The following is a 25,026-nucleotide window of genomic DNA, read 5'->3' as shown; positions in this document are numbered from 1 at the left end:
TAAGCTTCCCTTCTTCTAAGTGCAGTTTCCCATTGAACACTGACAATGTATCCAAGTAAGGGGCATCATTATCAATGTCCATGGGCTCAGAATCTAGCACCAAATCTTCAACTGAGAGGGCCCACAAGTCTCTCCTTCTTCCACTACGGGTCTTCGAACCTTCAAACAATAAGGGTTCCGGGTCAGGGTCAGGGTCAGGGTTAGAATGGGTTGGGTTTCACACAAAGACTTATAGGCCTGAATTCATTGATTGAGGTTGGAATGTTGACTTTTGGAATAAGATAATGAAGGTTTGATTAATATGAGTGGAGTGGGTGGCAGAATTAGAGAAGTGTCTAACGTAAGCAGTCACTTCTTTTTGTCATATATCCCAAGTAGATTGATAGAAACCATTGGAGAAGCCATTAGGGCCAAGAGTGTGATATCTATAAAAATCCTAAATCAATAAATTCTCCTCTCAGGCCTCACGAACCCGGAGTACTGGTAGAAGGCAACTTTGGACTATCCAAGTTGAGCCTGAAAGTTCAAAAATTGAACCTATGGACTTGGATGATCTAGAAGAAGACCTGGCCATCCTATTTAATTTCAAAAGGAGAGAGAAAGTCAGTTTGGAGGGTGTAAAAGGGAGGTTTTGGCATGCACAGAAACCTATGCTAGAGGACTTCATTTCCAAGGTAATGTATACCATTGATTAGGAAATGTTTTAAGGTTACTATCCTTCGAAGCCCGTTGAAATCGGCCTTCGTATGAAGAAGTTACATGGTTGGTTGACTGGGCCGGGTGTCGGGTTTGACCCTTTGTCTCGCGCCTAGAAAAAGGGCAAATTCGGGTTTTCACTCTTTAAAGCCCTATATCTTTGCTCTCTAACCCCATAAACGATGGTTTGAGTTGTTTGGAGGCTAAGTTCATGGGAGAGGAGAAAGAGAAGGAGTTTGATGTCATTCTTGCTTGATTGAAGGCGTCGAAATGCGAATCGAAAGGGTGATTTTGTGTTGAGGTAAGTATGCTTTAAAAACTCCTCTTTCAAGCTTTCTTTCTTGATACTTTGATGGATTATTGGCTTTATGGATGAGATTGTTGGGTTTTTTTTTGGAATGGAATGCATATTCCTACTCCCTTTCGATGCTCCCAAAACCCCTCATTTGATACTATTTAAAATGAGCTCGAAATCAAGCATTTTTGGTTTGAAGCCATGGGCGATCGATTGAGGCAGGCTGTCCGTGACCAACCGGCTCTTGTTCGGGTGAAGTGAATTTAAATCCTTTGATGTGAAATCCCTCAAATTTCTAACTTTAACCCATTGGTTTTAGGACGGCGAACTCGGAGTGTAAGTAAGCAACAACTCTGGACCATACGAGTTGAGCCTAGGTGTTTGAAAATCGAACCTATGAAGGTGGATGACCACGATGAAGACCTGATCACTCTATTGGAGTTCAAGAGAAGAGAGAAAGTCAGTCTAGAAGGCATAAAGAAGAGGGTTTGGCATGCCCAAAAACCAATGCTAGATGACCTGAAATTCGAGGTAAACTATACGAAATGATCAGGCTTTGAAAAGACCTTTCTACCCTTTGAAGCCCATTGAAATTCACATGAAGGAGATATAGGGTCTGTTGGTTAGAGGCAGTGGACCAGCTAGGTCGACCACCCCATTCCCGGTTTCGAGGCAAATTCAGAATTTCGGATTAAAAACCCTATTTTATGTTCCTTTAACATCATAAACACATTGTTTATGCTAGAGGGAGACTACGAATGTGGGAGAGAGAGGAAGAACTTGGGATTCTAAGCTTCTTCACTCCTTTGGTGGTGCCAAAGTGCGAGATACAGAGGAAATTGCGCGATAAGGTAAGGAAACTCTAAAGCCCTCTTTGTAACCTATTTTTTGAAGCATTTATGATGGTGTTTCTGCAATGTTGTGGGTGTTATTGTTGTTGGGTAACATTGATGCCTCATTAATGTTTCCCAACCTTTGTGAGAGTTGGTTTGTGGAATCCTTTGCATTTGAAACGAACTTATCTGAGACGCTCGAAGGCAGGCACAGAGAACCCAAATTGGTGGTTTTCATTTGGGATGTTTGAAAGGTATTTTGGGGACCCTAATTCTATCAAATTGAAGACCCTAAAGTCCCATTTCAAGTTGATTTCAAATTTGGGCCAAAATCGACCAAATTGGTCAGAGCTCTAGATTGGGTCGACCACCCATTGACCGGGGGCAGTTGACTGGCCCTGTGAGGCTTAATCAACCGCCTCCAGTCTGATTGCGCGTTTTACCCCCTTTTGACCCCGTTCGATCCCCGGTTGTTGATCATTTGATCTCTCATGTTTCTAGGGTTATTTTGGGTCACTTGCATTCTCTTTTGTGGAATTCTTTGAACCTTGGAGATTGATATTGTTTTGAAAGGTGAGGAAACACTTAACCATATCTTGTGTAAATGTTGGTGTTACTTGAATCTTCAATTGTTATTGATATCTTGTACTCTATTATAAATTGTGTGTGAATTTGTGCAAATAGAAGGTAAAATCATTCTGTGTTTGTTTCTAATTTCAAATTTCATGAATTTATATATGAGAATGATGTGAATGAGTGGATTTGATTGTGGGACTTTTCCCTCTTGCATGTTTATGTCAACTAGGGTTGTGGGTTTGCCCATTACCTTAGTGACTCTATGTATATATGCACTTAGACTTAAGTACGTGGATTCGAGGCTTCTAGTGTGTTGGTTAGGTAACCCCATGAGTGCTACTACCCTTCCGGTAGGGGTGTTGAAGCCAGTTAACTTGTGATATCAGTGGCTGGGTCTTGTGAGCATCAAGCAGATCCACTGTCATCATGAGATGGTAGGGTTGCATATGTATAGAGTTTAGGCTTGTGTCACTTTCAACGTGATGTGCGATTTCCGCTGGGAAGCCACGAGTGCGGCCGCCTATACATATGTGGATGACCATAGGGTTGAGAAATGTAATCTAACAAATGCCTCCCATTGAGGATCCCATTTCTAGGTGGATAATGATATCGGATCTACAGATGCCTCCCGTTAAGGAATGATATCTGGACCATGTGTAGTGCGAGACCATTTGACCATACATTAGGCCTAGAGTTATCCTTGACGCATGCTAGTTCTCAAGCCAAATGGTGATGTGAGAGAGTGGTGGCCTATATCCCAACCAGTAATTGATGTGATTTAACCCAACAATCGTGGAGAACCCAATAGATGTCTCTTGTTAAGGAAGAGTGATTGAAACCACCTAGAGGAGGCTGGTGCATAGATTAATGTGTGTCTACCATAGAGACTTCATGATTAGAGTTAGAAGCATGATTGCATATATATATATATATATATGGAGAATTGTGAATGGATGCTTAATATGCAGTTAAGTTGACCTCACTGAGTTCTATTGAACTCATTCCTTTTATGTGTCTGTTCTTTTTAGACTTCATTGTAGGCTATGGGGACCTTGTTCACTTGGAGCATTTGCCACCATTTGAGTCCTACGAGGGACCCATGGAAGAGGACACGGAGCTACATGGCGAGTCGTGTGCCTGTTCAGACTATGCCTACAGAGTCCAACAGTTCTGAGACATTGGAAATATCTTATGACTTAGTAATTGTCTTTGTATCTTAGTACTTTATCTTTCTCACCCAATCGATATATGAGGGCACTACTTAATTTTTGAAACCTCTCGAGAAAGTGGACTTCCGCTATTGACTATTCCTTTCTTTAAACTCTAATGAATAGATTTGATTAACTTTGGATAATGATTCAACTTTAAATTCATGGGTGACTATAATCATATTTGATAACTTGATTATTAGGTTTGATTAACTTTGAATCTTGATACTTTAATTTATTATTGTTCTTTGATTATGTTATGTTGTATGGTGGTATGGATTTAGTTGTGAACCTTGGTCCTGTAGTGTATCACCCCCAAATGTATTCAAGTATGATTGGATCTAATAGGGTGGGTGTGATATTTGATGCTTAGTCTTATCCCCAACTTAAAACCTAATTTAACCCTTATGTTTTATTGGTTTCTTATGGCTTGTTGCACTCTTTTATTGTGGAATTTTAGGATATTTGGACTTTAATTTGTTGTTAATAGGTGAGGGAGGCATTTTCATATATCGTGTAATTAATTTGATTCAATTGCTTGTTATTATAAATGTTGAGTATCTTCTTATGAAATTGCATGGGACTTTTCATGAATAAAAGGTAATTGGATGTTCATGCTTGTATTACTATTCATTTTACTCAAATTATAATTGTGAATGTGATGTGTTGGGAATTGGGCAATAATATTAATTGCATGTATATCAATGCAGGTTATGAGTTCACCCATTTACCCTGACACCTTTACATTTATTTAGTCATTTATGTGCATTGTATGTAGGAGTCTAGAAGCATGGCTAGAGTTCATTTTTGCCATGCTACTACCTATTCGACATGGTTATTGAAGCTGAGTGACCTATCATAATAGTGGTTGTGGGCGTCTAGCAAATGTATCCAATCCGTGAGGAGACACGGGCCTGTTGTTATCATGCAATTGTATGTTGTCATATGTGGAGGGTTTGGGCCTGTGGTCATCCAACAGAGGTAGCTACTCTATGAGGGACAAGAGAGCATTCGCCAAAGCATATGTGTACAACTATAGGGTTACAAAATGTTAATTCAACAGAGTTAGCCAGTCCGTGAGGAGTAACATTCCTAAGTGGAGAAGGATACACGAACCAACAAGGCACTAGGCATGAGGAAAAATATTTAGACCACATGTATAAAATGTAGTTGACTTTGCATTGGGCTATACTTATCCTTGACACACACCAATACTCATACCAATGGTGTGGGGAGAGAGTGGTGACCTAAATCCCCAACCATGGTGTGATGTGATCGTACCCCTATACTATGGGATTCTAACAGAGGTAGCCAGTCAGTGAGGGATCAGAGTGAAGAGACTTCCCAGAGGAGGCTGGTGTTATGACTTAATGCATGTCCGCTATAGAGACTAACACTTGTTAGAATATAGGGTCATATTTTCATAAATACATTACACCATTTCATTTACATTCATATTTCTTACTTGGTATAACTATTGGATGCATGATACATGATTTTGTTGACTTCCCTAAGTTCTATGGAACTCATTCCTCTAAGATGTATATATAGGTTATGAGGACACTGTCATTCTAGAGTATGCACCGCCGACCGAGCCGTATGTGTTGCATCCACCCAGCCGGTACCTTATTTGGCATACCCGAGTGTGTGATCCACAGCCCCAAAGATCAGTATCGAGGAAATCAATCTCCCACATTCACAATAATATAATCAAGAGCAAGACTAAATCAAGGTAAATCAAGGTAACAATATTAATTTAGAGATCAGAACAATATAACAAAATAACATCAGAGTGCAGAAATGATACCAATATAATAAATCAAATTGTAGAGTGAGGCGGAATATCACTCCACGGATGCAACGGAAATGTAGATCAAATGTCAAAAGGAAGGTTACAACCGGTTCCAAAAGAAAGAAAAGAAGTAATCTAACTAGACTAGGGTTTCATCTACTTTATAAAGAATGTCTTCATAAACATAAACTTTAGAAACTAAGTACGGTCGCTTCCACTCCAAGACAGAGCTAATCTTGGTACGCAGCATGATCACACAAAGGATCTTCACCGTAATCTTCGTAACTGCTAGCACCTTGAGTGAAGTGTGTTTCATTAGTTTGTGCTTCATTATACTGGCCGTCAATGTCATCAATACTTGTAGAATAATCTAACAAAGATATTTGCAAAAAGGAGTGAGTTCAAAAGAACTAAGCAAGGCAAGTTATTCTATAGCAACTTAGTAAAGCATGATAATCACAACATAACAGATGCAATATGATATGAAACTAGACAATGCATGTATGAATCTAGCTCTATGTATGCTGGCCTCTAAAGGCAGACATGCTTTAAGTCACAACACCATACTCCTCTGGGTTTGGTCCAAATCACTCTCTTTCAGTTGGTAATGGGTCCTGCATCCCTCGGGACATTCCATGGCTGGGGTTTAGGTCACCACTCTCTCATGCCACTATTTGGTATGAGTACTTGCGCATGTCTAGGTCAAACCTAGCCCAATGCAAGTCTTCTACTTAGTTATATCAACTTAGATCCAGATACGTCCATTCCTCGCCCCGGGCGATCCTTTCCAATATCCTTCTCACTAGAGTCACCGTATCCTATGGCTACAACCAACTTGGACTATGGACTCATTAACCCTTTTGGTCATCCACAAATAGTAAATGGGAAGCTCTCATGTCCTCTCATAGGTTGGTTACTGGTCTTGAACGCCCATGAGCCCAATGAATGGTCCCCACAATGTGATTTATGTCCTCTCACGGGTTGGTTACTAGTCTTGAGCGCCATACACATCTGATATCTCATCCTATAGAATAATACATAAAGACATGATCAATTGAATAAGTATCATAAATGAGTAAGTATCCATACATGATCAAGTAAATAAAAGAAATTTAAGAAAAGGTCCTAATATACTTACATCAATCATATCATAATTAGAAACTATGATAATAGTAGCAAATCTATGAGTTTCCCAATTTAGAAACTAAGATTCACACAATCTAAGTTAATATGGAAACAATTGTCCTTACCTTAATTAGCTTCAAAGATAATCCGGGTGAACAAGAGAATGGATCCAAAGTTAGCACACAAACCCTAAACAAGCATTACACAATCATTAGGAAACAACCCTAAAAGAATAGACGTCAAACGGATCAAGACGGATGAAGAAATCCATTGTTGTCATCCTGGGAAGCCCGGCTGGGTCGATAGGTCCAGTCGACCCAATGAACAGTACGCAGTGATAGAAATCTGATTTTTGATTTAAAACTCATTCTACAAGATTCGAAACACTACGAAACTTGGAGGGAATCTCTAAAACACTAATCTAAGACTAACTAGCATAGCTTAGACACCAAACAATGATCAAAACCAATACTTACTAATTTGGAAACATGACTTTCTAATTTGGTAAAAATCATAGTTTTCAATGAAAACAAGCTATAAACTCAAGAGAAGAACTAGAGATGATAAGATCTCATTCTAGTAGATTAAAAACAGTAGGTCAAGGATAAGAATAATCATGAAGATGTATCTATCATGCTAGAGAAATCAAATCAAAAGTGTGATCATAGCTTCATGAAGAAATAATGAGAATCATGGCTAAGATCAAGTATAAAGATCACAGCACCATAAGAATGAATGGAGATTATAGAAAAGATAGTTGCAAGGATGCAGTATCTTCTTCATAATCTCAGTACAGAGAATAGATCATAGTAAGAGTAAATCAATATCAAGTAAGAGAGATTACTAACATTTGTTAGTGAACAAGAGATGAGGAACTTGAGAATTTGCAAGAGTTCTTCACCAACACCAAAGAGAGGCTTTGAGAGGAGTTCTCCACATTCTCTAGGGGTTTTAGAAACAAAGGAGGCTAAGAAACACAAAGTTCGATTATATATAGCATCAAAAACCTAAACAGAGGATCTTAGATAGATTCAGTCACTGTGGGTCGATTGGCCCAGTCGACCCAAGTAGTTGACCTAGGCAAGCCTAAGTCAGGGAAATGAAGGTCCAACTCTCATCAAATTCAAATGGGCTTCTCACAACTCAACCTATAACTCACCTAGCGTAGAGGAATGCCTTCAAACCATGTCTAACCAAGCTTTAAGCTCATCAACCATGCTTCTCTTCATTAAGGTTTAGTCTCTTTTCCAATTCCATCAAAGTCTCCAAGTATGGGACACCATCATCAATCTCCATCGGTTCTGGGTCAAACACCATGTCTTCCACTGATATGGCCCATAGTTGACTTCCACTTCTACTTTGGGTCTTTGGACCTACAAACAACAGAGTTTCCGGGTTAAGGTTAGGGCCGGGTTTCACAGTATGACTTCCTAGCGAGTGGAGATGTGGAGACCCATGGAGGCACGTGTCCATGTTTGAATTGCTCATACGGTGATTAAACATTTTGATTGTTGTTTGTTTATTTTAGAGACGTGGTAGAGTTTAATTGATTTTGTGTTCTCTCTCTTTTGGGAAATCAAAGGATTAAACTATATTCTCTTAAACCTTTCTTGTTAATTTTGAGACTTTTTCTATTTGACATTCATTTGTTTCTTAATTCTGGTTATATCTTTGTTTATTAGTTCCGATGAGTGTAATAACTTCAATAATTGATACCTTTTTATTTCCTTGCTTTTTGGATTATGCTCTATTGTACTATGGTTATGGATTGGCCATGAACCTAGATCCTATAGTGAGTATCACCCCCACGGGTATTTGGGTGTGTCCGAAATCAGCTGGGTGGGGTGTGACAAGGAGATTTGAGACTAGCAATACTCATTATTAGAGTAGCATGGATCTCATTGTCAAAGAAAGGCTTAGCCAGAATTTGAAGATGTTCATTTGTGACCCTGCCTCTTATAGGTTCAAATATTCTTCATCCAAAGGAGAGTTTGTGGTGGAATAAATAGATTTGAATTGGGGTATCAAAGCATCTTCAGTGTCCTTGTGTTCAGATAGAGAGGATCCAAAATTTATACATTTGATTCTGTTTCTGGCTCTTCTTTTCATAGTGGACATATGGAAGAAATATGTATTTTGATCACCAAAAAGGTTCCATTGAATTCTAGATTTTTGTTGCCATTTGAGATCAATTTGGTTGAGAGTTGTCCTCAAAGTAGCAAAAAGGAAATTCTCTTTGATTTCCCAATTTGTATCTCTCAATTTACTTGGGCATTTCATATGAAGATCAATGTCCTTTCTGATGAGTTTCTCTTTAAGGTAAGTCCCCAACTAAGGACTTGTTCCAGTAAGATAAATTCTTTTTCAGCTTCATCAGTTTAGGCGAAAGAATAAAAGATGGTGATCCGGTATACTGAATGTTCCAAGATTGTTTAACAATGTCAAGAAAAGTTGATTCAAGAAGCCAAAAGTTCTCAAACCTAAAAGGTTTTTGAATTTTAAAGTTGGAGGGTCAAATGAAGCACAGATTTAGAGAAGACAAGGTGCTGAATATAAGCTTCAGGAAACAGGTTGAACCAATCAGTATTGGCAAGGAATCTATCAAGTAGGTCTTCAAGTCTCCTATTTCCTTTCTGTTTATTGCACCATGTTGTTTTTGATCCATGAGCAGAGGAATGAGTTTGGAAGAGTCAGTGAAATTCTGAAAGTCAAAAGTTCTGAAATTTTTAAGAGAAAGCCCTCCTACTTTGTCATTTTTTGAAAGTAAGTGTTCCACTCTCCTCCTATAACCCAAGCATCTTGAATGAAATAAGTAAGATTGTGCAGAGTGTGCCCTTGTGATTTTCTAATGTTAGAAAGGCACTCATATAAACAAAGGTCATATTCCATTTTCAAAGAGTTGCTGCAAATGAGGACATGACTACACTAGGAAGAGACCCCAAGGATGTCAATAGAAATGGAGGCAGCCCAACACAACAAAAGACCACTGCTACCATGACCAGAGGAACAAAATGAAAAAATAATCAAAACCAAGTTGTTTGCGGATAGTTCATTGACATAACAAAGAGCTTTTACTTCAGAAAGAAAAACAAAAGAAGGTTTGAATCTTTTGATATTTGCCTTAATCTCTTTCTGTGTCAAGGGGTGACCAACCCCTCGACAATTTAAGCAGTAGCCAATCATTCTTCACCTGATGGCTGTTTCCGGTCAGCTATCTCAACCTCAGCAAAGTCTTGACTCATTTTCATTTTTTTAGTCAACTTCAACATCTTCAGATTCACCAGTAGCTTCTGTTATCAAGCACTTTCTTTTGTAAGCAAGCATGGGTGGTAGATTTTCAGAAGTGAACATAGGTTCTTTTCCCTTAAAATTGGTAATTCCATCTCCCACATGATCTCCAATTTTCAAGTTTCTATCTTGAACATTGGTATCAGCATAAAGTTGTTTTAGAAACCAATCTGGAAGTTGGCTCAGAGGAGTGAAGGATGGAGGACATGGTTTAAGAAAATTGATAACACACACCAAAGAACTTCCAATCCTTTGCTGCAGAGAAATGGGTTCATTAGGACTAAACGTGAGATTAGTTAAAGGATTTGGGTTCTTGGTATGACTGATAATACACTCCAATTGATCAAACCTGGGAAGAATTTGACCCTTAATTTTGTTGTGAATAGGTATAGATCTGATAAGGTTGCATGGGAAATTAAGGGTCAAATTCTCCCCAGGAATTTCAACATTGAAGGCATGAGCCAGCCAAAGGAAACCCTTGAAAAACTCTCTCTCTCTATGGTGTAAGGAGCATCATTGGGAGGATTAGGAACATTGATAAGATCTAATGGATCAAAGTTACCATTAAAAAGGAAAAGGTCATTATAGATTTTGTGAGCATTAACCATGACACCTTGTCTTCTACGGGAATGATAGATTTGGGAAGGAGAATTTTCAGATTGTCATTTCTATTACAACAACAGCATCGATTTGGTTGATTCTTAGAATGCAATCTCCACCTTTATGCCAAATTCTAATATAATTGCTGCAATAATATGAGGCAAGCTCTCATAAGAGAAGTAGACAATTTGATGCTTGTTTAGAGCAATTTTGAAAAGGACTGAAGTAACAAGATGATGGGTTAAAGGAATGGCAATTCTAGCAGAAAGGGTGTTATTGGAGGCTAAGGGACCTTCAGGATTTTCTAGTTCAATACATGTAACTTTAGAAAACAGAGAGATACGAGGAAATATTTTTTTAAGAAACACCAATGCAAATTTGTGATCTGGACCCCCATAATTCCCACAATGAAAGGAGTGACATTGGGTGGGATAGTAAGGTTCCAAGGCTGCAAGAAGACAATATAATTTTCGTAGGACCATGGTTAAGAGCCAAAAAACTAAATTCATATGTGTAGCTCTAGAAAATTTGATAATGAACCTGTCAGCAGCTCCTTCAACAAGATGGTATCCTTCGACTTTTATGGACTTCGATTACCGTCCACCATGCACAAGTTTCTACAACTCCGAAAGTTTAATATGAATACTGTCAGGGACCCATCCTGGCCACAATAGAGAATTGATGGTCCTTCTTGATTTCCTCAAGTCTGTTGGAAGGGATGGATACGGTTTCAATAGGTCTATCAAGAAGATCAATCCTAGCAACAAACTCAGTTGAAAGCCTCTCAGGGACAGGTTCAATAGGAAGAAATATGAGTCCAGCAAAATGATAATATGCTAGAAATGATCTACATGAGGCTGTAGCCAGGTGAAAAATCATTCTTCATTTGCAGCGTTTAGAGCGCCACAAAAAACAGACGTTGTTGCACATTACAAGAAGATCCATCAAAGAGATGGCCAATACAAACAATCCATAGCATTAAAAACCACATTAAATCCAGCATTAACATTGACAAAAACATGATTAATGACCATAGCATGCTTAGAAGAGCATTAAATGGTGCAAGCAATATGGAGCAATAAACGAGAAGAAGAAAAGCCGACAAAGAGAGATTTAAAGGCCTACTTCGAAGATCAAACAGGAGACAAGGAGGAAGATGAAGAGTGTTAATCGTTGTGGGTGGGACCCACTACACTTTGTGTTGGAATTTATTGATTTGATTAATAAATTAAATGCCCAAGGGCAATATTGGAAACTCACTATTAGGGCGGTTACAAAATAGGGTTATATATTTTAGTAACCACCGCATTAGTGAGTAGGTAACTGAGTGATTCATTCGAACGAGCGAATCTCTGAGAAACGGCGGCTCCATCTCTCTCTCCCTCTCTCTTAGAATCGCAGGTTTAGAAATTTTTCTTTCCTAGTTTTTTATCTTCATTCCATTAATCCATGGCATTTGGGTTGTAGATATTATTTCCTTTCCCAGTGATTGTGGAATCTCGCCGGTAAATCTTTGGTGGTGGAACGAGAACGTGGATCTAGATTTCCGCTGCGAATACTTCAAGTAAGGGAAAGCGAATCCAAGTAAGGAATCTTTTCCCCATCAATTAATTGAATTGAATTACTTTTGATGTATTACCAACATTGGCATCAGAGCCATTGGTTCCCACGTTTTTTTGTTCCTCCCCATTGTTTAATTTTATTGTATGGATCCAATGGGAGGATCAAGGGTTTAATACGAAACCCATGGGAGAATTGATAGGGTTTTTGGAAACCTTTATGTTTTGGGTTCGGATCCGAGTGGGAGGATCCTTGTGAATTTCCCTAATGAAAATTTGCATGAATTGATAATCCATGATGATAATTATTTTTGTTTAATAATTAATGCTGGATTTTTTCATGTATATTTTTTTTTGGATGATTTTTTGGGTGAAAAAACGTGTTTTTTCCGTTTTTTTGAAAAAAATTTCATCAAGAAAAATTGAAAAATCGCCGTTTTTTGGTCACTGTGGACCAGACGGACGATCGTCTGACTAGACGGTCGTCCGTCTATTATCAGACTAGTCACAGTGACCCAGACGGAATTTCCATCTGGGAGACGGTCATCCGTCTGGGCCAGACGGTCTACCGTCTGAACCAGACGGTCGTCCGTCTGGGCAGACGGTCATCCGTCTGGGCATAAAAGGCAGACGGCAGTCCGTCTGGGAGATGGATTTTTTTGGATATTTGTCTGTCCAGTTCAGAATGTGTTTCTAACTTACTGGACACCAATGGCCCGACAATCTGTGTGGTGTTTGGGCATTGAGAGCCTAATGGGGCCTAGTGGGAGCTAATGAGGTAGAAGTGTTCTATGTGAACCACCTCATAGCTTGAACATGATTGCATGTTTTATTTTAATAAAACTATTTTTTATTTATGGGTCTATCAATCATGTTTCTTGCACAGAATGAAGCTAGTGTATAAGTCTATGTGGGTTTGCATGAGAATTTGATTGAATGTTTTTTTAGCATCTCTTTTGGTTTAAGTGCTTATCCCATAGGTTGACTATGCTAGTGTGATTTTCTGTTGCTTGAGTTGTGTTTTATGCTAGAATAGTTTAACTCATCCTAGTATGTAATGTCTCTAGAATAAATGGCTGCTAGCAAGAGCATTGTTGCTAACTTCGCGAAAGGAGATAAACCGAATGAGAGGTATTATGACCTTTGGCACCGAAAGGTGCAGTATCTCCTAGAAGAATAGAACATGCTGGAAACCATAAACTAGACCATGTCCCCACCTGAGGAAGGTACCACTGCACAGTATAGCAGGAACCTTGAGCTTTACAATGCCTGGAAGAGGAATGACCGGGTAGCCAGGATTACAATCCTAAGCTCCATGAGGGATGACCTGATGCTTCGCTATGAGAAGCATAGGACTGCAAAGTCTTTGTGGGAGGCTATGAAGTTCCAATACGGAGGGACTTCCACCACAAGAGGCCGCCAGCTCAGACTCACCTTTGACAGTTATAAGATGCGCCAAGGTCACACCATGAGGCAGCATATAACCATCATGTCTAACATGATTAGTGAGTTGAGCGCATGTGGGCGCCAGAAGACTGATGAGGAGCAAGTCTCCGCAGTCATCAGGTCATTGCCAAAGACTTGGGAGCATATGAAGATCTTCTTGACTCATGTTGATGAGGTCAAGACATTTGATCAAGCTGCCAAGCACCTTGAGCTAGAGGAGGATCGGATGTTGGCCGATGTCCCTCACACTGAAGTAGTTGCTGCTGAAGCAAGCACTAGTAAGGGTGCAAGCTTCAAGCGCAAGAAGGAGAGAGCTCAACCTCAGTGGTCTAGGCAAAGTAACAGAGGTGGGAACAGAAACAAGAGTGGTTTATGAAACATGGTTTTAGAGTTGTATTTGAAAACAATTCTTTGGTTTTGTATCTGAGTGATACAGTTTATGGTTATGGTTTTCTTCTGAATGGTTTCATTGTATTGGATACAATTGATTATTCATTTAATTCTAGTAGTGCTTTTGTTTGCCAAAATACTGTGTGTATTGATTCTAATTTGTGGCATGCTAGACTAGGACATATTGGCTTAGATAGGATGAACAGGTTGGCAAGAGGTCTCTTAGGCCAAGGTTCACTATCTGATTTGCCAACCTGTGAGTCATGTCTAGCAGGAAAAGCAACTAGAAAACCATTTAAAAAGGCTTTGAGAGCCTCTCTTCCTTTAGAACTTATCCATTCAGATGTGTGTCGACCCATGAATGTGCATACTAGAAAAGGACAGTCTTATTTCATCACATTCATAGATGACTATACAAGGTATGGTCACATTTATCTAATTTCTCATAAGTCAGAAGCTCTGGAATGTTTTAAGAAATTCATGAGCTTGGTTGAGAATCAGTTAGATAAAAGGATTAAAACTCTTAGAACGGATAGAGGTAGAGAGTATCTCTCCGATATGTTCAAAGGGTTATGTGATGAAAAGGGGATATCTAGACAACTTACTATTCCAGGGACTCCACAGCAAAATGGGGTTGCTGAGAGGAGGAATAGAACCTTGCTAGACATGGTGAGATCCATGATGGCGCAGGCAAATCTACCCATCTCTTATTGGGGAGATGCTTTGCTGACTGCGGCCTATATCCTCAACAGAGTTCCAACCAAATCGGTTCCTTCCACACCATATGAGTTGTGGACCGGAAGGAAGCCAGATTTGAGTTACTTGCGCGCATGGGGATGTGCAGCATATGTTCACTCTACTTCTCACCAATATGGAAAGCTTGGACCCAGAGGAAGAAAGTGTATCTTTGTGAGATATCCTGAACCCTCAAAGGGCCATGTCTTCATTGGACTAGATGAGAGTGAGAGGAGAACGGAACTTGAGTCTAGGGATGCAACATTCTTGGAGAATGATTTTCCATCTCTTTCAGGAGTTAACAAAGAATCATCGAAATTCTTTGAGATACAAGATAGTGGTCTTGTCACTCCAGGGATTCAGATTCTAGATAATGAACCTGGGGTTCATCCAGAAGATCCTAGTGGGAGTGGGAGTGCAGATGTGATAGCTACCTTAGACGGTGAGCAATCTGACATGCACTTGCGCCGTAGTGGGCGCGGGCTAGTTCCTCGTCGACGTTTCGACATAGAGGATGAAGCCTACATGGTAACTCCTGAAGAGATCGACTGTGAGATGATTTCAGTCGATGAGCATGAACCAAAGAGCGTGCAGGAAGCTCTTGTGGGGTCAAGCTCAAAGGAATGGTTAAAAGCAATAAAGGAAGAGTTGGAGTCGATGAAAGTTAATCATGTTTGGGACTTGGTTGACTTGCCGCCGAGGCCGAAAGGCGATTGGGAACAAGTGGGTTCTCAAGATCAAAAGAAAGGCGGATGAATCTATTGAGAGATTCAAGGCTCGTTTAGTGGCTAAGGGCTACACCCAATGAGAGGGCGTTGATTATGAGGAAACTTTTTCCCCTGTGGTTAGGTTTGCCTCAATTCGCCTCATACTAGCCATTGTTGCTCAGTTGGACTTAGAGCTTTATCAGATGGATGTAAAAACTGCTTTTCTCAATGGAGAACTTGAGGAAGAGATCTATATGGATCAACCTCAAGGCTTTGAAGCACATGGACTTGAGCGCAAAGTGTGCAAGCTTAAGAAGTCCATATATGGCTTAAAGCAAGCATCTAGACAGTGGAATGTGCGCTTCCACCAAGCTATGATGGAAAATGGTTTTTCCATACTTGAGGAAGACCACCTGTGTTTACACCAAGAAGATCCGATAATAATTATGTCATTCCGACACTGTATGTAGATAACATACTTATGGCTAGCAATAGCAAGGAGCTATTGGAAACCATTAAGAAATGGTTGTCCTCCGTATTTGATATGAAGGACATGGGTGAAGCAAGCTATGTGCTTGGTGTCAAGATTGTCGAAAATAGGCAAAAGAGATTACTTGGGTTTATCTCAAGAGACCTATATTGACAATGTCTTGACGAGATACCAGATGCACAATTGCAAACCAATTGATACTCCAGTGGAGAAGGGTTTGCATTTGAGCCTTGATATGGGTCCTAAGACTCTAGAGGAGAAAACCAAGATGGAAAGAGTTCCATATTCCAGTGCAGTGGGTAGCCTTATGTACGCTATGATGTGTACTAGGCCGGATATTTGTTATGCGATGGGTTTGGTTAGTCGGTACCAATCAAACCCGGGCATAGAGCACTGAAAGCGATCAAGAGGATATTGAGATATCTCGGAGGAACGAGTAACTACATGTTGTGTTACCAAGGATCGGATTTGCGGTTAGTTGGCTATAGTGATGCCGACGGGCTGGAGACATCGATGAGCGCAAATCAACCTCTGGATATGCTTTCTTGCTGAATGGCGGGGCCATTTCGTGGTGTAGCAAGAAGCGAGCTTGTATATCCCTCTCGACCATGGAAGCAGAGTATGTGGCATGCTCAGCTGCGGTTCAAGAGGCTGTTTGGTTGAGGAGATTCCTTTGACATACTGGGATTGTGATGACATCCAAAGAGGCTGCCCTTGTCTACTGTGATAGTACGGCAGCTCTTAGCTATGTCAAGGACCCCAAGTATCATGGGAAGACCAAACATATACAGTTGAGATATCACTTTGTTAGAGACATTACATCAAGGAAGAAAGTTGTACTTAAGCACATATCTACTATTCAGATGGTAGCTGACCCTCTTACCAAACCTATAGCCAAGGATGTTTTTATTTCTCATGTAAAATCCTTGGGCTTGCGTAGATTGTGACTTATTTTTGTACTGAGACTTTCTTATTAATGAATAATATGAGTTCATTCCAGCATTTTTTTTATTCACTTTCTGTGTGATTGTGTTTTGCTAGCATAAAACAAGATATGTCAATAGGCAAGAGAATGGCTCACTCACACGAGCATTCGCCTCTGGCGCCTTGGAGGCGAGCAGAGATGAGACGGATTGTGAATGACTTTGTGTAGGTCAATTCATAATCATGATGTCGCCTTGATTTGGAATCAAGATGAGTTTCTCTATTGTGAGAATCGACATGAATGTTCCCACTATTCATGTTGCCTATAGGAGCAAGGTGCGAGTACTTTATGTGGCGCTAGGATGGCGACAATAAAGAAACTCGGGTTAGGCGCAAGAGGTTGCGACTAGACTAAGACCTGTATGGTGTTGAGATGGACATACGTTCTATTGTATATAGAGTGCTCCACCATAGCACATATATCATACTATGTGTGCTTAGTGATCATTGGAAATAAGAGGATGGATCCCTGCTCCTCTCATTGTGTGAGTCCTGGACCTTATGGTCCATTAGTGTTCTTAGTGACTTTTGACGACATCATGAAACGAAGGGTTGATGTGGCTACTTTGGGGTGTTACCTATGGTCATGATTGATTCGACCTAAAGGGGCACTACCGGGAAAGGAGTCAATCCTAAGTGTAGTGATGGTCTGGGGCGAAAGGAAAGGTTTGATTCAACTGCACCCTAAAAGTGTTTGTTTGGCGCCAACCGTATGTGTTACAGTAGTGAACATTTTAAGGACAAGAAGGTGATCTCTCAGAGGGATCGAGATACCTTTAGTCTGGTGAGTTTGAATAAACCTAGGACACTGTGTTATACTAATGCTTATTTGATTTGTTTTTATGAGTGATGTGCCATTCTGGCCTTCTGGGAAGGTTTCTAGTTTGGGGCTCACGCGTGTGTGTATATCACCGGTCGCACAACCCATTTTGCCGATATGACTTGTGGATATTAGTGTCCGGGACACGGGTGGTCTATGTATCTGGGATACATAATGAAGATATCAATATATATGTATATCTGGGATATGCATGTGTGTCTGGGACACAAGAGGTCTATGTATCTGGGATACATAGCAGAGAGATTGAATATGTATATCTGGGATATGCATGTGTGTCTGGGACACAAGATGTCTATGTATCTGGGATACATAGCAGAGAGATGGAATGTGTATATCTAGGATATACAAGTGTGTCTGGGACACATTGAAAGATTAACACTTGCCCTTGTGCAAGTGGGAGCTGTTGGAATTTATTGATTTGATTAATAAATTAAATGCCCAAGGGCAATATTGGAAACTCACTATTAGGGCGGTTACAAAATAGGGTTATATATTTTGGTAACCACCGCATTAGTGAGTAGGTAACTGAGTGATTCATTCGAACGAGCTAATCTCTGAGAAACGGCGGCTCCATCTCTCTCTCCCTCTCTCTTAGAATCGCAGGTTTAGAAAATTTTCTTTCCTAGTTTTTTATCTTCATTCCATTAATCCACGGCATTTGGGTTGTGGATATTATCCCCTTTCCAAGTGATTGTGGAATCTCGCCGGTAAATCTTTGGTGGTGGAACGAGAACGTGATCTAGATTTCCGCTGCGAATACTTCAAGTAAGGGAAAGCGAATCCAAGTAAGGAATCTTTTCCCCATAAATTAATTGAATTGAATTACTTTTGATGTATTACCAACACTTTGCACCGAAGGTGGCGGCAAAGCGGTAACTTATTCCTAGATAACTACACCGCTATTTGGTCGAGTGTGAGCAAGATTCTAATTTTACTTTCCCTCACTTAGTTGAGTATAAATAAAATTCTAATTAAGGAATTAGGGTTAAGGGAAAGAATATTATAAATAGTGAGATGGAATACAAAACAGACTAACTAAAAAATTCAAATACTCTCTCTTCTTCTCTTTGTGACTTTTTCTAGAAAGAAGTTAATCCTAAACCTCCATCATTATGGTTCGCCGATTTGAAAGTATGGAAATAACCTACGAGAAAGCAGATCAACCAAGCGGAAATATAAAAGAATGAGAACACAAAAAGGCACTTCCTATCTCTAGATCCATTGCATTTAAGATCTCAAAGGTAAATGATCTTGAACCCATATTTGTAGTCAATGTTTAAGTTGAGGATTGTCATTGAGTTCGACAAAATCGAATAGTTTGGAAGTCAAAACTTCAAACAGTGGAGGTAAATGTTATTGTTTACCTTAACCCAAGTTGGGGTGGCATTTGCCTTGACTAAACCCATGCCAGAAAAAAGTAATGATCTTATGGAGGAGGGAAAAAGGGTGGCTGGGATTCAAGCGGACTACCAATGCAAGAATCGAATTTTGAATACATTATCTAATGACTTATACTATGTATATAGTTCATTAAAATATGCTTATTCGATTTAGGATGCTTTGGTTAAGAAGTATTCTCTTGAAGATGCTGGTTCAAAGAAATACTTGGTGGCTAGCTTTCTAAATTTTTCTATGAAAGATAGTGACACCATATCAGTCCAAATTGATTTATTTCAAATTGTGGTCGGGAAGCTAGCAAAAGAAAAAAATGGTCCTACCTAAAGAATTTTTAACCGGCCTTGATTGAGAAACTTCCACTTTCATAGAATGCTCTCAATATATCTATGAAACATAAGAAGACAGGATTGACCTTAGACCAATTGATTGTAAGGATCAAGATTGAAGAAAGGAACCAGTTTAAAGACAAGGGTGAAAAAGACCTTGGAGAAAGTCGCCTAAAAGCAAACTTGGTGGAAACCAACAAGCAAAACAAGAAGAAGAAAAGTCATCAAGACTATGATGAGCAGGGGCGGACCCACTAAGGGGCCGGAGGGGGCTGGCCCCCCGGATTTTTAAATTTTTTTAATAATTCTCTTAGTTTCTTGCTTTTTATATTAATTTTCGTCATTTTTTCAGTTTTTTTCTCTTCTCACATGTGAAATGTCACTATTTGGCCCCCCCACAATATTGAGAACAAATTTTAAAGGTAAAATAATGGGTATAACTGTCATCCCTAGTTAAAACTAACTCCTCAATCCCTATTTATTCTCCCCTCTCTTCTCTCTCACATCTTTTCTTCCTATTTATTGTCTTCTCTTTCTATTAACGTGGGTTAAAGAAAATTTTTGAAAAAAAAATCTTATTTGAAATTCAAAATGTCATTCCTAATTAGAAACTAACTCCTCAATCCCTATTTATTCTCTCATATCTCTCATATCTCCTCTTTTCTTCTTATTTGTTCTCTTCCATTTCTTTTTTCCTATTTATTCTTCTTCAACATTCTACAAGCGTGGGTTAAGGAAAATTTGGGAAAAACATCTTCTCCGTAATTAGGTACTCTTTCTCTTTCTCAATTTATTTATTGTTTATATTTTTTTTCATTTTTTTTTGTTATTCTTTATTTGATTTTATATTTTTTGTTTCATTATTTCTTTTGCAATTTTTGTTATTTGATTTTATATTGAAAATAAAATGTCTATAGTTAGTAAGGTAATTAACTACCATTGATTTGCATCTTACCTAAAAATTTTTTGGTTTGCATATGATTTTTAGGGTTGGAAATCATGTGTATTTTTTTTTTTGTATTGATGCTTTAATTTACCTATTATCTTGTTGAAAAAAAATATCATTATCAATAATTTACCTATTTATGTCAAATATGTGTGGGCCCCATAAAATATATGTGAGCATATTCCTTAATATAATAAAATAATTCATAGGTGGGACCCCCAATGGGTCTTAAGGGCCATATAATATGTGTGGTGAAAAAACATTTGTGCGTCCCCAATCTAGACTTCCATTCTTCGCCCCCCCCCCAATATTGAATCCTGGGTCTGCCCCTGATGATGAGTCTTCTAAGCAAAATAAATTGGCTTGTTTTGTTTGTGGAAAGGTTGACAATTTCAAGAAAGATTGTAGGTTCAAGAAGAAAAAAACTGAAAAGGTAAACCTAGTTGAAGATGATGTATTTGTAGCTATTATCATAGAAGCCAATTTGGTTGAAACATTAAAGGATTGGGTGTTGGATAGCAGTGCTACAAGACACATCTGTGGTGATCTCAAGATGTTTTCCTTCTATTCCATGGGCTTAAATAATGAAAAGGTATTTATGGAAAATTTCCAAAGTGCCCCTGTTATGGGAAAAGGTAAGGTGACTTTGAAACTCACTTCGGGGAAGACTGTTGTTCTCATCAATGTCCTCCATGTGCCGAACATTAGGCGAAATCTAGTTTCAATTCCTTTGCTTAATAAAGTAGGAATGAAGTTGGCTTCTGAAAGTAATAAGGCAATTATCACTTAAAACAATGTATTTGTGGGAAAGGGATATCTTAGTGACGGTTTGTTTGTTCTTAGTGTTTCCAATGTTGTAATTGAAAAGGATAGCACTTGTTTTGCTTACTTTGTTGTTTCGTTCAATTCTTTTAACTTGTGGCATAGTGGGTTAAGCCATTGTAGTGTGAAATATATCACCAAACTATCCAAGTTAGGGATGATCACCGATAAGGTGGAATCTCCCAAGGACAAGAGTAAAACTTGTGTAGAGGCTAAGTTAACCAAAATGCCTTACAAGATTATGGATAGAAAGAGTGATCTCTTGGAATTGATCCATAGTGACTTAAGTGACTATAAGTCATATGAGTTAGGGGAGGAAACAATTATGTTATCACCTTCATAGATGATCATTCTAGATATACCATGATATATTTGCTCAAATCAAAGGATGAGGCCGAAAGACATTTATACCTTACAAAACGGAAGTTGAAAATCAACTTGCAATAAGATTACAAGACTTAGAACCAATAGAGGGACTGAGTATTTTAATCTTGATAAGTTTTGTGAGGAAAATGGAATTATACATGAAACGATCGCTCCGTACCAATTGGAATCAAATGGGGTAGCGGAAAGGAAAAATAGATCTCTTAAAGAGATGATGAACTCTATGTTGTTGAGTTCCAATGTACCACTTGATATGTGATATGTGGGGGGAAGCCATGCTAACATCCTGTTATCTATCAAATAGAATCCCACATAACAAGACCTGTATGGTTCCATTTGAAAAATAGTTTGGTAGAAAACCAAGTATAAAACATTTACGTGTTTGGGGCTGTTTGGCAAAAGTATTGCTGCTGCACAATCCTGCTCGTCCAATCACTTGAGTGTACTTGCAAGAATGAACTCGACCAGGGTGGTCGAGTTACACCTCCGATGATTAAGTTAGACAAATTCATTTCGATGAGGAGAGGACATGCAAGAATCAACAAACAATAAACAGTTGAGTGATTACTCTCTTGAACCTACCTCCTCCTTCCTCTGTTCGTCCTTTTATATATCCTTTTAGATCTCTTAGTCTTCGAGTTTATCTAGAAGTCAAACCTTACTTAGATTCCACTTTGGACTATGTTAGTTGAGTTTTTCTCAAACTGGGGAAAATCAAGACAAACTCTTTCGTGATCGGGAATCTAACTTATGGGATAAACATCACAAAGAGGTCTCCAATCTTGTTTGTAGACTAGCCATAGTATGGTTGACGATTTGGTACGACCATCCTAATCCGCTCCAACTTATAATTTCCTTATCATAAGCCCCCCAGTCTTTAAGTCCGAACTCCATTATATTCGGTCTTGTAGACTTACCGAGCTGGGAGATTGGAGTGATACTTATCACTTTTTTGCTGACGTCATCTAGAAAGACGTTACGCAAAAATGGGGGCTGCAAAGTCTGCGCACGTTTTCCAACCTTTTGCTTTTTTTGACATGTGGCCATGTCTTTATAACATGCCATCATAATTTTCGAATTTCAAAAGCCTTTTAATCCTAGCCATTCAAATACCTTCAATTTTAACCTATTGGATTAGAATCTCTAATGATATTAAATCATCGAGACAACAGATCCGTTGGATGAGGGTACTCTTATAGTCGTTGGATCTAGATTTTTAGGAAGCCTTGCAGTCCTTCTTTTTGGATTGTTAGATCTGGATTTTCAAAAAGGTATAAAAGTTCCAACCTCTTCATTTCTTCTTGCTTCATGTTTTCTGGTTTTGTGAAGAACTGTTTGCTTGCAAAGAGAAAAATTTTCCTTTTGCCTCAACCTTCCTGTTGCTCCTCCCAGTGCTTCGCCTCAACAAGTAAGTCTCCTTTCTCTCTTTCGATGTCTTTTATGGCTTCTATCCATGTATTTATGCAATGTTTTGAAATTATTTTCATTTCTTTCTTTTTCCATTTTTTTTTCTTCTCTTTGTTCTTTGTCTTTGTAGCTTGCTTTGCATATTCATTTGTCATGGGTGTGAAAGTTGTTGCTTCTAGACCTCATAGGTCTTCCCATCTTATTCAACCCCTTTTTGATAGTGATAGGGTTAGTGATGAGAGTGAGGATGTTTGGGGTAGTGAGGCTTCCTCCTCTACTGGTAGTGATTCTGAGAGTAACACCCTTGTTGATCTCAAACTGGCTCCTTGAACCCGACCCAACATGCTTAGTGATGAAGAGGTTAAGTCTTTAAACATTCAAGCAAGTTTTAGGGTGAATACGAAAAGATGGATAGATAGCCTCTCTCCGTCCGAACTACGTATAGAACGGTGCAGGCCCTGCACCATATAGACTTCTAGTTGACCGACGACGATTTGGAACTTATTCGTGCTCGGTATGCTATTCTAGACGAATATGCAATCCGAGTACCTACTATCCATGAACGAGCTCATCGACCTCCTTCAGGTGAATTTGCAATGTACAAGGATGCCTTTATCAGTGGTTTTAGGTTTCCCGTACACCCAGTTTTTGTTGATATTCTTAATCATTTTGGAATGTGCTCGAGGATGTTGGCGCCCAACAATTGGCGCAACATTATTTGTTTCTGGGGTTTTTGTAAATAGAGAGAAGTGAGTGTGATGCCCACTGTGAACTTGTTTTGCATTATTGGGGATTCTTAACTAGTGAGCTTGAGTATATTTCCATTCTTGTTTCTATTTCTCATTTGATTACTTTTCTCTAAGTAATTTTGCTCGAAAAATGCAGTGTTGCTCAGGAGAAGAAGATTTTGATGCTACCACAATTTCAGAGGACTTCAAGGAAGTGGAGGCAAAACACCCAACCAAGGTGGAGAAAGATCAGTCCGGTAGAACCTTGACTTCCAAAGGGAAAAATTTTCCTAAAGTTAGGAAAGAAAGGACTTTCAATCTGCCTCCTCAACCATCTAAGAGGGTTTCTGGTCCGACTAAAGTCTCTGAGGATCATCCTTTTCTTGATTTTCATGCTTCTTCGGAGCAAAATCTTCCAACTGAGGGAGATCCTGTGACGAAGACAGCTACAACGGAATCGTCAGCTATTCTCCGACCAGATTGGTCGTTGAATAGTGATTCCTCTATATTCATTGGTTCTTCCGCCTCCAGTGTTGATACCGATTGGTTGGCAAGTGTTCTACTCCTGCCCGACCATCATTATCTAAAAGAATTTGGTCGTCTCCAGGCCCATAACATTATTGTTAGGTAAGTAATTCTTACTCGTTAAATGATCTGTCTTTTCTTTATTTTTGGTTGTGATCACCCCCTTAATTGATTATTGTAGGATGGCTTGTGCTTTATTCCAATCACTTGGACAAAGTATTAGTGCTGCTCGGGAAGATCATTTTTCCTTGCATAAGTCCGAGCAACGTGTTAAAGAGCTGGAGGATGAGCTGTCTTCCTTGAAAGCAAGCAAGGATTTTTGGATAGCTAAGGAAGCCGAGCTTGTAAGTGAGATGGCCGCCTTGAAAGGAAATAACGAGGCGTTGGTGCTCAAGCGTTCTTCCCTTCGGATTCGTTTGGAAGAGATTGAAGGCTCCTTGGTCAATAAGGAGAAAATTATTTCTGACAAGGATGGTGAGATTGTAGATCTTCAATCCAAGCTTATTAGTTTCGACCATGAGGTTGCTCGGCTAACAAGATTGGTGGAGGAAAAGTCTCCAAGTGTTTTTGAGGATATCCCTAACGAGCTCCATCATGTAGTTATAAAGAGATAGATCAAGGTGGCTAAATGTAGGGCATTTATGACCAAGGTCGCCACTCCCGGGTACCTGTATGCTCGGCGTCAATCATTTCAAAGTATTATTGGAGCATTCAAGGACCTGAATTTGGAGAGATTCAAGAGCCAAATCGATCCGGGGATTTATGATGACCTTAAGATTCCTCGTCCTTCATGGTGTGTTGATCACCCAAGGTTTCTCAAACCTCAAGGCGTTGAGTTAACAGGTTTTCTAGTGATATGGAGGAAATGTGATCGAACCCGGTTCATACATGGTTTGACCCTCGACCTCGGTCGAGACAGAGGGAA

Source organism: Hakea prostrata, chromosome 6 (assembly GCF_041222555.1).
Source record: "Hakea prostrata isolate BN-2017 chromosome 6, UWA_Hpros_2, whole genome shotgun sequence".
Classification (NCBI taxonomy): Eukaryota; Viridiplantae; Streptophyta; class Magnoliopsida; order Proteales; family Proteaceae; genus Hakea; species Hakea prostrata.
This window is presented reverse-complemented; position numbering follows the sequence as displayed.